A 14,214-nucleotide genomic window follows, 5' to 3' on the forward strand; every position below is an offset into this window, starting at 1 on the left:
CATCGGAATGCGCTTGATGGCCCCCTTGGTAACTTCCTGCTGGAGAAGTGCCAAATGATCCCCCGACATGCGGTGTCGAAGAGGAGGGAGTAACCCCTTTGCACAATTTCCAGATCCCACCTGTCGGATGTAATAGTGCGCCAGTGGGGGAGGTAATGACTAATCCTGCCACCCACTAGCGTCTGGTGGGTCTGAAACACCAGACTAGGAAGGCGGGGTGGTGGTGGACTGACCCGCACGCTGGCCCGTGACCCGCCTCTGGGAGTCCCACGTCCGCGGCTGCGCTGGGACTGTTGCTGCCCAGGCCTATTCTGAAACAAACGTGTTTGGACGCCCCTAACGGAGCTACGAAAGGAACAAAAGTTAGAAGTGGAAGGAATACGCATGGCCGAAAGGCCTAAGGACTTGGCCATGGTTCGAGAGTCCTTGAAACGCTCTAATGTGGAATAAATCTTATCACCAAAAAGGTGGGTGCCATGGAACGGCATGTCCATCAAAGTATTGTAGACAGCCACAGAAAAACTAGTCATCCTCAACTAGGCATGACGGCGCAGCGCCACCGTTGTGGAAATCGCTCTACCCAGCGAATCGGCGGTATCAAGACCACAACGTATCGTGAACTAAGCCGCATTTCTCCCCTCCACAATATCGCGGGAGAGAACTGTCCGGGCCCCCACCGGACACTGAGGCAGCACCTGCGCAACCGCATCCCATACAGAATAGGAATAGCAGCCCAAGAGACAGGCAGTGTTCACAGACCGCAGTGCGGAACTTGCAGAAGAGTAAATCTTCTTCCCAAACTGCTCCAGTTTCTTGGATTCCTTGACTGGCGGAGCAGAAGGGAATGCGCTCGGGACGTCGAGGCCTGAGCCACCAAACTCTCTGGTGTAGGGTGCTGGGTGAGGAAGGGGGAGGTCGCCCGGGGCCGGGCGAAGGCCGCGTCCCACACCCTTGTCCACAGGGGCCCCTGTGTTGGGCCTGGACCAGGTGCACAGAAGCACATCAGTCAGTGCATCATTAAACAGCAACAGTGGTTCTGTATAAGAAGAAGCTGGCCGAAGCACTTCGGCCAGTAGTTGGGCCTGACAGCCACTGTAGGGAACTCGAGGTTAAGAGCCTCAGCTGCCCTACGCAGCACCATTGAAAAGGTACCACTCTCCTCCATAGTAGCAGAAGGAGTTGGTGAACCAGGCGCTGGAGTGTAATCCTGGCCACCAGTCTCCGCGTCCTCTTCCCAGGCAGGGACAGACTTGCACTGTGCCACGAGAGGGTCTTCAAACCCTTCCCAGTACTCAACTTCCTCCACAAGTGGACGAGGACGTGGGTGAATGAAAGGGTAAAAATCCCCCAGTCGACGCCGGCGTTGGTCACCGCCGGCGATGTAGTTGGGGGCCGTACAGGGTCCAATGGCAAGGATGGGAGCCATGGAGGCCTCTGGGTGACTACTACGTCTGGGCCGGAGCCGGCGAGGAATGCGGAACAGTGGGGCCCGAGGGGACCGAAGGCGTGCCGACGGGGCCGCACAAGCCGAAGATACGTGCCATTGCAGACACAAACTTTTGCAATTCGGCCAGAGTCGCAGATGGACCCGGGAAAGGTGGGTAAACCAATGGTAACTGCTCAGGCTCCGTTGGAGCTACATGGGCAGTGCCACCTGCCCCCTCAGCCGTGTCTCGCGACTGGCGAGGGGAGGATGAAGAGCGACGAGGCCTCTTCGACTTTTTGCGCTTCGCCTTACCTGACTCCGAGTGCGAAGACTTCGAATGATGGTGTTTGCTCCGATACCGGGCCCTCAATCTCCCGCGGGACCAGGGCATGGAACGACATGGGGCTGACTCCCGGGCCTCCAGCCACTTTCGGAACTCCTCCTGCAAAGTTTTCTGAGCCATGGCCCGGCAGTGGGAGCACGACTCGGTGCTGTGGTCGCGCCCCAGGCAAAAGAGACACGGTGTGAGTTGGTCAGCGACATTGTGCGTGGACATGCCTCGCAAAGTTTTATGCACCAGGGGTACAGTGTACTCCCAAATAATAACCAAAACATACTTTGTCAACAAGACACGGGGTACCGCTTTCTCCAGATCTGCGTGTGTTTGAGCGGAAAAAGAAAGAAATTACGTTGGCACGCGTGGGCGAGCCTAAGTAGCTCCAGTGACATCATCTCGGCGAATAAGACGCCAACAACGCATGCAGAGCCGTACGACGAAGCTTATAGATGCCTGGGGATATTCTAAGGTAAGGAATCTATCACTAACTTGTCTCTTTCAGATACATTGCTATATCTCCTACCTGGAGAGATCCACACAAATATACAACAATACTTCAATTGCAAGAGGTAAGTAAGCACAATACATAGTGGTCTCCAGGGGAGACTACACCCTATACTAAGAAAGTGGAATGTTAACTGCTACCAAAGTCGGGACCTGAACCAGGAGACTCAGAAGAGCTGGGGACAAGGACCCACCCAAGGTAAGTACCCAGGAACACCACTGTGTGCACAGTGGATACACAGCTGCGATCTCAATAGATGTCAACAGTGAATTTACAATTGCAGTTTTGAAGAAGGACTCTGAAGAAACCCTGGGTAAGACAGAAGGTTGGAGCTTCACCCCACTCGTGGATACCCCAGGAACTAGGATACCTACACCAGGGAAGGCGGGTGCATAGGTGCGAAGTGACTTCAGATATGGCCATAGACCACAATGGAGGACTTCAGTAAAGAAGTGTGGATTCTTGAAGAGGAGAGCCTGCAAGCAGAGGAGACAGAGTTTATGCCAGTCAGAGGTGACCAGGAGGCATGTAAAAGTAATACCTACCGATCACGGAAGATGCAGGAGTGATGACAGTGACCTTGCCGCTGCAGCTGTGAGGAGCAGGCGATGCTGAGGAAGACCAGGAGGCATGCACAACCTGTAAGTGTCAGTAGTCGGGAAGCAAGGGATCGTTGTCCAGCAAAAGTACCAACAAGCCTGGACAGCAGCAACGGACGTGGTAAACACTGAAGGAGCAACATTGGGACCAGCAAAGTATAAGGGACTCACCAAGTGCAGGAGAGTCAGGGCAGGTCCCGAGCAAGCAGGGGAACCCACTTCAGCCAGAGAAGACCATTGAGAAGACTCACAGGCCAAAGGCGCAGGAGTTGCAAGAGGACCTACAGCAGCTCACCGAAGATGAAGGCCCAGAGAGTGGAGGATGCATTAAAGTCGAAGATCTTGGCAGAAGAGAGGCTGGAGCTTCTTATATCCCGAAGATCTCTGGCGTGCAGAGCAAACAAGCCTTGGCAACGGCAAGTTGACAGTGCACAGGGGTTCAGTCCCAGCGGTTCAGACGAGAGTTACTGGTGTCAAACTTGCTGAGTAGACAGGTCAGGCCTCAAGGGAGATGCAGAACCACCACCTGTGTAGTTGAGCCTTTCGAAGTCTGTGGGACTTCAGGAGTGTGAGAAGTTGGCCTGATATATGATGTTCACTAGTTCTAGTGATCCCCTTGTATCAGTCCAAACAACCCTTATGGTGATTGGTTGTAAATCAACCTTATAGACCAGCTATCCTAATGGTAGCATGGACAAAGCAGTCTTAGGCTAAACTCTTTTGGCATGTGAAGCCAGCTGTTTTACCACATATAACCCCTTGAATACCAAATGAAAGGACACCACACAGGTAGTTATAAAAATAAACAAGATATTTATTAACTAACATACACCTCTGAACTCTTTATGAGATCAGAGGGCTAAGCAAATGACAAGACTCTTAAGAAAAATACGTTAAGTTGCACGAGTTACAGTGTTGCCCTAGGGGTGCAACAAACCATATACTAAACAAGTGGTATAAGGAAGTCGATTAAAGGAATGGAGCTGTCCAGAGGCTGTAGGATCGCTGGGACTACACTACCCTAACTTTAGTATACTCGGGAGTAGTACATAAAAAAAAGAAGGTAACATATACTGACATACACTGAACAACAATATATAAATGGAGATATAAAACAGAGCTAAAAAACTATGGAGGAGGTCATACATGTGCAGACAGGAATAAATATATAATTATCACACCAAGTGCTTTTCCTGGCAGCTGTACATTTTAAAGCGAAAGATCAAATATGGCTCGGGCAAACACGGGGAGGTTAATTTAATATATGAACAAAAAGGACCATACATTTACATTCTGTGGGCATAATACAGGGTTAAAATACTATATACAGCATAAAAGAACATTTATGTACAGACAGGAATATATAAAGTTATAGCAGCACTATGCTCTTCCTGGCAGCTGTACATTTCAGAATAAAAGTAGCAACAAAGAAACAAATATCCACGTTCTCTAGAGAAGATAATAGTACTAGAGCACTCTTTGAAGATCGGATATTGTATTTTAAAAAGATGGGTTTTAGATACTTTACCCTTAAAAAGTGATAACATTTACAAAAAAGTAGAAAATGACAGCAGCTCTGGCGTGATGTGTTGTCACACGGGCAGGGAGTCTCGGATCTTATTTTCTGGTTTGGGAATGCAACAAGGTGATGTACAATACCCAATCTGACTCGGGTTAGCACAAATTGGTGGGAGGGACGAGACACATTCGCAAGATAGGTTTGAAACCCCGGGGTTAAGTTTAGTTCCTTGTAGAACTTCACAGTGGCTAGCTTGCCATGCACCTTATCTCGCCCATTCTTTTTAAAGTTTAAAAATGTTTGTTTGATTTCTTTTTTGGGGATAGCAACTGCCAATTCGGGGTCAAGCAGAACATCAATATCAAATAATGTTTTATACCAGAAATGAATGTATTTCAACCACTGTATGCGTAATGAGTGATCCAATCCTATACAATCAAGAATAATCTCTTGAGTGAATCGAGTCTCTGGCTTAGCCCAAATAGAACGCCAAAATAAGAGTGGCCGAACGGCTGCTAAGTCAGAGATAAACTCGATCCCTACCTCATCATGAATTAGTTGTACGGAGGCAGAAGGAGGGACACATAACAGTCTCTTTAAAAACTTGTTTTCAGGGGAGGAGCCAAGATGGCGGACGGACAAGACGTGTGAGCTCCCGGCTCCGCAACCCGTCTGCTGTTTTCACGAAATCCTGATCTTTATTTTCGCCTAAGACGCGAGCAAATGGAGCCACGAACGCGTTGATGCTAACCGCGTTCCCCCGAGGTCCCCGCCGGCTGTTTTGATCGAGGATTCGCAGAGTTTGCCGACTTCTGACTCTGCCTCCGGACTCTGCCCCGATCACCGCCGCCGGACACCGCTGGTTACGTACGGTGAGACAAGCTGGGGCAGGGCCGGCGCTTAGAGGAACGTTGCCGGCTGCGGAGGTGGGCAGCTTGGCGAAACTCCCTTTAGCGACGGAGCGGATACTTGTGCGGTGGGGGCCGGGCAGGCGACACTTCCTTTGTTGTGCGGCCAGCGGTCTGAGCGGCCTCCATCTTGGAGCGCCTCCTCTGCCGCGTACCACCCGCATGGACAGACAGCTGGGGGCTCTCACACCGCGCAAGCCCCGTATTACGAGCCGGATCTCCCTTGGTGGCTCTGACTGCTGTTCCTTCGTGCTATGGAGTCGCCCCCCCTCTCCGATGTGGGCTAACTGCAAGGATGGTGATGGCGCCGGTCTACCTCGCCAAAAAGGCGGATGCTCCCATACCCCCAATACTTGCTGCCTTGCCTATTGTCGAGATGGAGGGTGCCCTGGTGGCGCCGCTGCACACTGCTACCAGGCCGATACTGGGAAAAGACCTGAACTATGGCGACATCCTTATAGCCCTTGCAGACCTAAAGGCGACATGGCGACGAAACGCTCGAGAGCTGAAGTGGAAGATTGAAGAAGCTGTGCCTTCCAGGGAACGACTGCTGCTGCCTTGCCCCCCACTACTTCCCATTCCCCTCGCGGCGGATACAATGTGGCGACAGGAAAATACTGTGGAGCATTCTGTCCCTGGCTACAGTGTCGAGTGTTCTCTTAATGACGGAACTGCAGTTACAAAGTTTCCTTCCATTCTAACGCTGAGACTTTGCCTCTGCAAGTGTTGCCACGGCTTTTTCAACATTGCTGGAGTGTGTGCCGTTCTGTGGAAAAAAGTATTTTCGTCATTTTGGACATGGTGATGGTCGGTGATTGGGAACACTCGCTTCCTCTTCCACTGCTTCTTCTATGCCGAGAGCGGCCATCTTGCTCCTTTGTTCTGCCTGCAGTGCACTCCCAGCGGTGCCCATGCTTGGAAAGGTTTCAAAGTTCAGGCCAGGGCTGATGTTGTCCCCCTCGATGATCTTGCCTGATCGCCTGGCCGTGACCCGGACTAGAATATTTGCTGATGTATTTGGTGTGTTGCATGCATGTAATTCACTATTTTAGACTGCAATTGCTATTACTTGCCATGGTCTTCTTCGTTTTGGGTCACACATGATGTATCTGATTTTTGTTCCTTCCTAACGAGGGGGGTGTACGTGCGGACTGGGGGCCTGGGGATCACTATTGTTGTGGGTGGTCTCGAACTTTGTTTTTGTTTGGCTGGGGGGGAATCGGGTTGGAACACTATCTTGATTTACGCTGGGGCTCAATGCGGGATATCCCTCCTCATTAGTGGCAATGACTTTTGTATTCGCTCTGGTATGGTCGTTGGGTTGTAGGTCTTGGGCGGGTAGTGGAAACCGGGACTCGGAAATTATGGCCCTCCTCCGGGGTTAGGTGTTTCGTGGGAGTCTTAGATTAGATTTCTCTTTTCTTGCTCCTATATCCAAGGTGATGTTATATCTTTCTTTTCTTTCTTTTTCTTATTTCTTATTCTATATTTCGGGTTTATGGGGCGACAGACGCGCTGCAGGGGGGGGGGGGGTAGGCCGTAGCCTTCGCATGCGTGTAGGGTGGGGGTTGGGGGATGGATTTTCGTTTCCTTTCCGTTCCTATGGTGCCTTGTTTTTTCTCCTTCATTTATTCCTTCTTTCTTCTCTTTTGGGTCCGTGTTGATGTTGTGGCGGGCGGGTGGCGGTGGATAACTGTTAGGACCTTGGGTCTCATCTCCTTGTTGTATACTTTCTTGCTGCCAGGCCGCCTGGGGTTTTGTCCTCTAAGTTGTTGGGCTGTGTGTGCCTATGTCGCTATTACTATATCAAGTCCACATGGACCCTATTCTTTCTTCTGGCTTATTTTTCCCTTTTATATTGAAACAAAATAGTTGGACTTTACTAGTTGCTATGAAAACTTTAAAAATTAACCTTCATTGATCCTGAGGCGTGTAAGCACACGATCTACAGTGTAACTGCTGACTGCTTGCTAATTGTTATTGCTGTGCTGCTGCGCCACCGTATTGCATGCACCTGTGCTCAACAGTGTTTGTGGCCGGCCTGAGGGTTGTGGGCCACTATTTGTACTTTTCTGGATGCACTAATAAAGGTTTTCAAAAATTAAAAAAAAAAAAAAACTTGTTTTCATCTTTTTGGAGCGAGGGGCCTTCAGTATGACCCCACACGCCCGCCCCATACAATGCAGAAGAAAGACAACGGATGTTATATATATTGATCATATCTTGGATACTTCTTGATCCAAGCTTGGATGCAAATCGGAATATACTACTGGTAGCCCGCAACATTTTCAGTCTGATGTTGTCGAACTCAGATGTCCATGACCCGTCATTAGTGTAAGTAATTCCCAAATAACAAAATGCTTTAACGTGTGTCATATTGTCGCTATCCAGGAAAAAGCTATGCTTCAGTTTGTTTGCAGACTGCCCGCACATCATTACATAAGTCTTGGATTTATTCACACGGAGCCTCCTATTTTGGATAAACAGCATAAATCTATCAATTAGATGCTGTAACTCAATCTGAGTGCGGGATAAAAGAACAGCGTCATCCGCATATAATAAGATTGGGACGGGTTTACCTCCGATCTGTGGAGCATCTGCTGGGATATCGGCCAGGTTGCGATTGATACAGTTAATGAAAAGGGAAAATAAAAGTGGGGCCAATACGCATCCCTGGTGAATTCCCCGTGAGACTGAGGAACGGCGTACATTCACCTAAAGTACCATAGCGAAACTTACAAGAAAGTTTCTCGTAGAGTCTAGCCAGAAAGTGCACAATTTCCTTCGGTGCCCCAGAATCTAACAAAACCCCCCAAAGAATAGCGTGATCAACTAAATCAAACGCGCTGCTCAGGTCAGCAAAACATAAAAAAAGATTGCCCTTTTTAGCTACAGTGTACTTATTTAAAATGAGGTCCAAATTTACGCATTGCTCCAGAGTGCCCATGCCTTTCCTGAAGCCATATTGCACTTTTGTTAAAATATTCGAGTCTGTTGCCCAGGTTTCTAGTCTTTTGACCAGGATTCTGCTCATAACCTTTACTGAAGCGTCCAGCAAAGAGATAGGACGATAATTGGAAGCCTCAGATTTGCTACCTTTTTTAAATAGGGGAACAATAACTGGTTGGCCCCAGGAAGGAGGGATGTTACCTTCTGCCGCACAGTTAAAAATCCTCACCAAAATAGGAGCCCACAAGTTTGGTTCTGCTTTTAATAAATCAATGGGGACCCCATCTGGGCCCGGGGCCTTCCCCCCCTTGCTATTGGAGAGCCCTTCATGACCCTCCTCCAGGGTTACTCCCAGGGGTAGAGGTATCCAAGGCGAGGCCTCAGTAGCTGATACAGTTAGGGGTGTCCCTTCTGGGTTAAAAATGTTAGTAAAATGAATGATCCAGTCATTACAAGCAACATAGGAAGTTATTTCCGGGATACCGTCAGTGTTTAGAAAGGGGCTATTGATTGTTTCCCAATACAGTTTGCTGTTTTTGGTCTCGGCAGCTTCCTTGAACTTATCCCAAGCTTCACTTTGTAAAACCTTTTTCCTATTGGAAATTGCCGTTTTATAGTTAGCCCTTAGTTGTTTTATTCCGTTGGTGTCTCGGGGTTTGATACCTAGTGCCTTCTTCAATTCCCGTAGGGAGGTTATACAGGATTTATCAAACCATCCCCGCTTTATAGCTCTGTTAGATGGGGATTTCTTGGTAAAAATACCTTCAATGATGGTGTTAATATTGACAAATTGTGACAATAGGAAGTCAGGGTTAATAACATTTTTTAAATAGTAACGGATTTCCGTTTTACAACTAATTATGACCTCCCTCTGTTTGGCCATAGAGTTTGTTCCAGAACATCTGATCCTCAGGCCATTTGGTCTGATAGGTACTAAATCAGTGGAACATGTTTCTCCAGTCGCTAGTGTTGCACCTCGTCCCGGAAGGGTAATGCAGATACTATTGTGATCACTTTCCTCTCTGATACACAGGTTTAAGAAGTCACCTGTACTGGAGAACAGAATATGGTCTATGAATGTCCCAGCATCCCTCCCTGTAAAGGTAGGGCAGGTAACATTCAAAATGTTTTTGTTACAGCTTAATAGGTGAAGGTCGAGTTTAATTAACATTTTGTTTAAGATTGAACCATAATGGCAATGTGGGAAGTGGAGGAAATCCTCACTCTCTTCCGCACTCCCCCAATGTTTAACCAACTCCGTTCCAAGGCCGCAGGGATTCCCTTTTGAAAGATGACATGGCTGCAGATTGAAGTCCCCTGCCCATAGAAAGTCTGCCCTTCTGTTGGAGATGCCCAGAACCCTTACGATTTCCTTTTCCAGAGGGAATAGAATATTCCCTCTGGAGGCGTCAAAGATGTTATTATAAAAATTTACGAGGACAAAGTCATTTCCCTTACTACATTCAACCCTCACTACCTGGCTGTGGGTTCCCACTGTCGAGCTACTTCTGACTTTACAGTTGCACAGCTTATTGGACAGAAGTAACAAAAGGCCCCCCTTAGCCCTGCCTGAACTGGATTTAGTGGCATTAAGACAGTGAGATGAATAGCCTTATATATTTATTTGCTCTTGGCACCAGGTTTCTTGCAGGAGGATTATATCAAATCCTTCCCCTATAAACTTAGACCAGAAGGGGGTGTCTAATTTCCCTGCAATACCGGCGATATTCCAGGAAATGAGGGTAAGGCCGGTAGACTCGGTTCGGCCATGTACAGCTTGCTCCGATTGGGATGCACGGGGTGTAGTCTGGTTAACCTCCTTGGTACTCTCACCTATGACCATTCTAGGGGCATCAAGGGACACACACGCTACAATGCTGGTGCACAGAACACCTTTCGGTGAATACCCAGCTACAGGCCTACAGAAGGAAGTTTGGATATTACATGGGTTAGTTTTGGGAGGGAGAAATTCTGAGGTGCTGCCTTCCTGTACAGAGTCCTCCCGTGTGACAACTTGTCCACTGGGGGGTACGTACTCCATAGAAGGGACTGCTTCAACACTAGCGTGGACAAGTTGCATACGTGCATCCAACCCTAACTGCCTATTGGCGGACTGGCTAGAGGATGGTGGGGCATAAGGTCAATCAACCATCTCAAGACAGTCAAATCTATTGTGGGTGTGAATACCTTGCCACCCGTCGCCCATAAAATGGCCTTTGTTGGAATACTAGGGACGAGGTACCCATTCCCTACTCCTGCTCTTTTGGGTCAGCCATGGACCTCCATAGTTCCAGAGTTGTTCTGGAGGTAAAACCCAGTTAGGTGGTGGTATTGGGGGATGATAGTTATATACGGGGGGTAGAAAAAGGAGAGTCGGTGGGTATCGATTCTCCCTTTCTTCTCCAGATCTGGCCATGAGCAAATATGATTCACGGTGGATGCATCTTCACAAGTAACAATGACGCAATCCCCCTGGATACTCTTGGGACTCACCCCCACCCATGGTACTCTACGTACAGATGATATTCTACTGGTGTTTGGGGGCTGTAATGGCCTGTTAATACTAAGCCATTGAAGGATTGTATTCAAGAGGGACCAGGACGCTTCATCTGTTCCTGCTGTTAGTTCAGGTACTCCCGTTAGAATCACCGTAAATGGGGAGACCTCAGGTGGTAGATGAACTGGACGTTTCTTTCTAGACCCCCTCTTGGCCTCTGTAAGATTTAATTTTGGGGGCACTGGGGGTTTGGTTTGGGATGGCTGTGAGGACACCTTAGCCGTGGTAAGATTGGCAGTTGTTGATGGGGCTACAGGGGGGGGAAGGGGAGAGTTTTTCTGACAAGATGGAGATGACTGGGTTGGGGTTTTGGCTTTTGGCTTAGATTTAGCACAGTTTTTCGGAGCTGGTAAAAATGGGAGTTGATGGCTCTTTTCTATTAAATTTGGCTTTGGTCATAACAGGCGGTCTATCTGGGTTAGCTGAGATAACCCCAGAATTGGCCGCTGTCGAGGCCCCTCCAGATTTAACACTTCCCGCCATGGATTGGTTGGGTAATTTAACCAGGAGTATGGCAAGTTGCTTTTCAATTGCCATAATACTCCGTTCCAGAGGTTGGAGATGGTATTTTAGTAAGTCCCTAAATCTGGTGAAAAGCTGTGGGGTATCGCTATCAAGCAAACTGAGGCCCCCCGCTTGATCGTTGTCCATTATGGGGTGTTGTGGATTGGATGAGGCAGATGGAACAGAAATAATACTAGAGGGAGCGTTCTTAGATGGTGGTGTGGTGGACCCTTTCTTATTATTGGTGTTATGATGTGGTTTGGTGTTATTCCCCTTTTTGTAGGGTTCTGGTTGCTTTGGGACAGCACCTTCTCTAACCCCCTTGAGCCGGGTTACTTGTACAGGATCTTCTATCAGAATCTGCTCAAGGTCCGGGGTAATCTCAAGGTTCCCTGTAGAATCTGAATCTAACGACAGGTTGGTGGCAGATAGATCAACAGCACTTGGGATGGAATTAACTTGGGCTGTTGCACCAGGCTGTATTAGGATTGGAATAGGAGAGGCTGATGGAAGCGGGGTTAAGGCTGCTGCGATAAGGCCCATAGAGGATCTCCGGGCGATCGCAAGGTCCTGAGACACCCTACGTTCTAGTAGAGTAATATTTTGATTGATAGCCTCAGTAGTTTTTGAAATGAACTGGTCAATAGGACCTGTAAACAAAGCAGTTTTATTTGCAGTCTTACTTCTGGAACCCCTAGTCATTGTTGCAAGAGTTCGAGATCTAATGCCAGAGTACACTGATGGCAAAGAGTCAATACCTTTAACAGATGGCGACAGCGACAGGTGAATAGGAACCAAGGGGGGTGGCCCAGCCCAGCCTGGAACAGTCTGGAACGGGCTGAAACGGGCCCGCCCTTGGCCCGGGCTTCGCCCGGCGTCCCGCGAGGGAGGCTGTGCGCGACTTTTATGCGCCTCCTGGCGCTTCTTGCTGGTGCCTGGCGCAGTGCCTGTTGGGGGATGTAGTTCCCCAGACCCCGCTCTCCGGCAGTCTCCCTGAACCAGCAGGAGTCGTGCGGCGGGAGGCGGGGCTGCTCCTGTGGCGGTTCAGCTGAATCTGAAGTTGGCGGTGAGTGGTTTAGTCAGCCAGCGGCTTGCGAGTCACTTGGTCAAAGAAAGGTTTCCCCCGCTCTGCAGGCTGTGCGCGACTTTAATGCGCCTCCTGGCGCTTCTTGCTGGTGCGTGGCGCAGTGCCTGTTGGGGGATGTAGTTCCCCAGACCCCGCTCTCCGCTCTGCGGTAGTCTCCCTGAACCAGCGGGAGTCGTGCGGCGGGAGGCGGGGCTGCTCCTGTGGCGGTTCAGCTGAATCTGAAGTTGGCGGTGAGTGGTTTGGTCAGCCAGCGGCTTGCGAGTCACTTGGCCAAAGGTTTCCTAGGACTAAAACGACTGTGAATCGGGACACTAGGAGAGTCAATCTACCCTTAAGCACCGAAATGCTCTTGTTACCTCACCCACGGGCTGCGGGTGCATAGGTGCGAAGTCGTGTCGGGTTTCTGCGTTGAAGTCTATGGAGCCTGAAAGAAAAGATGCTGCAGGCGACCAGGAGGAAGATGTCCGGTGTGATCCAAGGGTGGATCAGTGAAGCTGAAGACCTGAAAGCAGAGGGGACAATGTTCAAAGTCACTAGCCAGTGACTGGAGTGGAACCAGGAAGGAACCAGAGGCTGTCGTCGCGATCAGGTGAAGAGGGGACGCTTGACTCTGCAGCCACGTGGACCAGGTGGTGTCTTCGACGACCAGGATGGAGGCAAGAGCTGTCCCACGCAGGCTCTCGCTGTCGGCGGTGTCCGATCCGGATTTGGAGTCAACAGGCCTTGGCAAAGGCAACCCACGCGGTGAGGGGAAAAGACGTCTGGTGCGGACCAGGAGGGTCCGGGGTACATCTCTTTTGGAAGGAAGCAAGGGCCAGTATGGAGCAACCAGACCAGCGGTATTGATGTCGTGGATCGTCGTCTAGGAGGTCACTGGCCGGCCGGCAAGTGACCAGACAACGCGTCGAGCAGCAGACAGGCAGAAGGGCCCCACGCAGATCTCGTGGATGCTGGAGGGCTGGTCTTCGATGCAGGAGCTGCTCGGGGCTGGGGCTTCTCAGTCCCCAACGCACTTGGTCGAGGATACCTCAGAAGTCGTGCTGGAAGCGAAGGGCAGCTTCTCCAAGATGACCGGTCCCACGTGTCTCGTCGCACCCACGGATCTCAGCTGTGCTGCAGATGTAGGTAGAGGTCGGAGAGGTCTGGGAATCCGGGTCTCGTCGGGCTCTGAAGTCTGGATCCTCGAGGGAAGACAACAAAGTGAAGCCGCTGGACGCTGATGGTGCCTGCTTGTGCAGGGTGGACACTCCTTGCCCACAAGGGAGATTTCTTTAGTCTTCTGTAGCAGAATGTCGAAGTCCAGAGTTTCTTCTTGCAGAATTTCAGTTCAGGATTAATCTAGTTTGGAATGGGACCAGCTCCTACCTTTATTCTGCTAAAGGGGGCTGTACTATGACTAGGTCCCTCCTATGGGTTGGACCAGGTAGGGGGGTGGTTACTTACACCCCCTATCCTTTGTCCAGCTTCGCACCAGAGCTGGGGCTGGAGTGCCCCAGCAACTGGTTTGAACTGGTGTATGCACAGAGGCACCTTGTGTGCCCCAGGCATGTCTCATTCCTTTCAGGCCTGTCCTACCTAATACACAAAGTCCTGTCTGGGGTGGAGCTAGCACCTCCCAAGGCAGGAAACCCTTTGTCCAAGCCTCCCTCGCTGGAAGGACCCCCAGCAGCAGGAGGTCAGACTTGTGTCTGGTGGCAGCATCCATTTTGTGATGCTGAGGCTCGAAGTTAACTTTAACCGGGGTTCACAGTTAGGTACACCTAGGGTGGGGGAGGCGAGGTGAAGCACAACCTTGAGTCCCCGCCATCTTGAGGACGGGGGGA

At 50.0% G+C, this 14,214-nt stretch overlaps 2 protein-coding genes across 4 annotated transcripts in view; both read right to left on the minus strand.

The window, feature by feature from the left end:
* TUT4 (terminal uridylyl transferase 4) overlaps positions 1 to 14,214 on the minus strand; it is a 1,145,308-nt gene that overhangs the window by 584,998 nt on the left and 546,096 nt on the right. The gene's annotated exons all lie outside the window — the stretch shown is intronic.
* Positions 7,162 to 14,214, minus strand: part of LOC147747214 (uncharacterized) — a 187,214-nt gene continuing 180,161 nt past the window's right edge. Inside the window, exon 2 of the mRNA XM_086952446.1 lies at positions 7,162 to 7,412. The gene's annotated coding sequence lies outside the window, so the exon portion shown is untranslated. The remainder of the gene's footprint in view (positions 7,413 to 14,214) is intronic.

Source organism: Lissotriton vulgaris, chromosome 1_1 (assembly GCF_964263255.1).
Source record: "Lissotriton vulgaris chromosome 1_1, aLisVul1.2, whole genome shotgun sequence".
NCBI lineage: Eukaryota > Metazoa > Chordata > Amphibia > Caudata > Salamandridae > Lissotriton > Lissotriton vulgaris.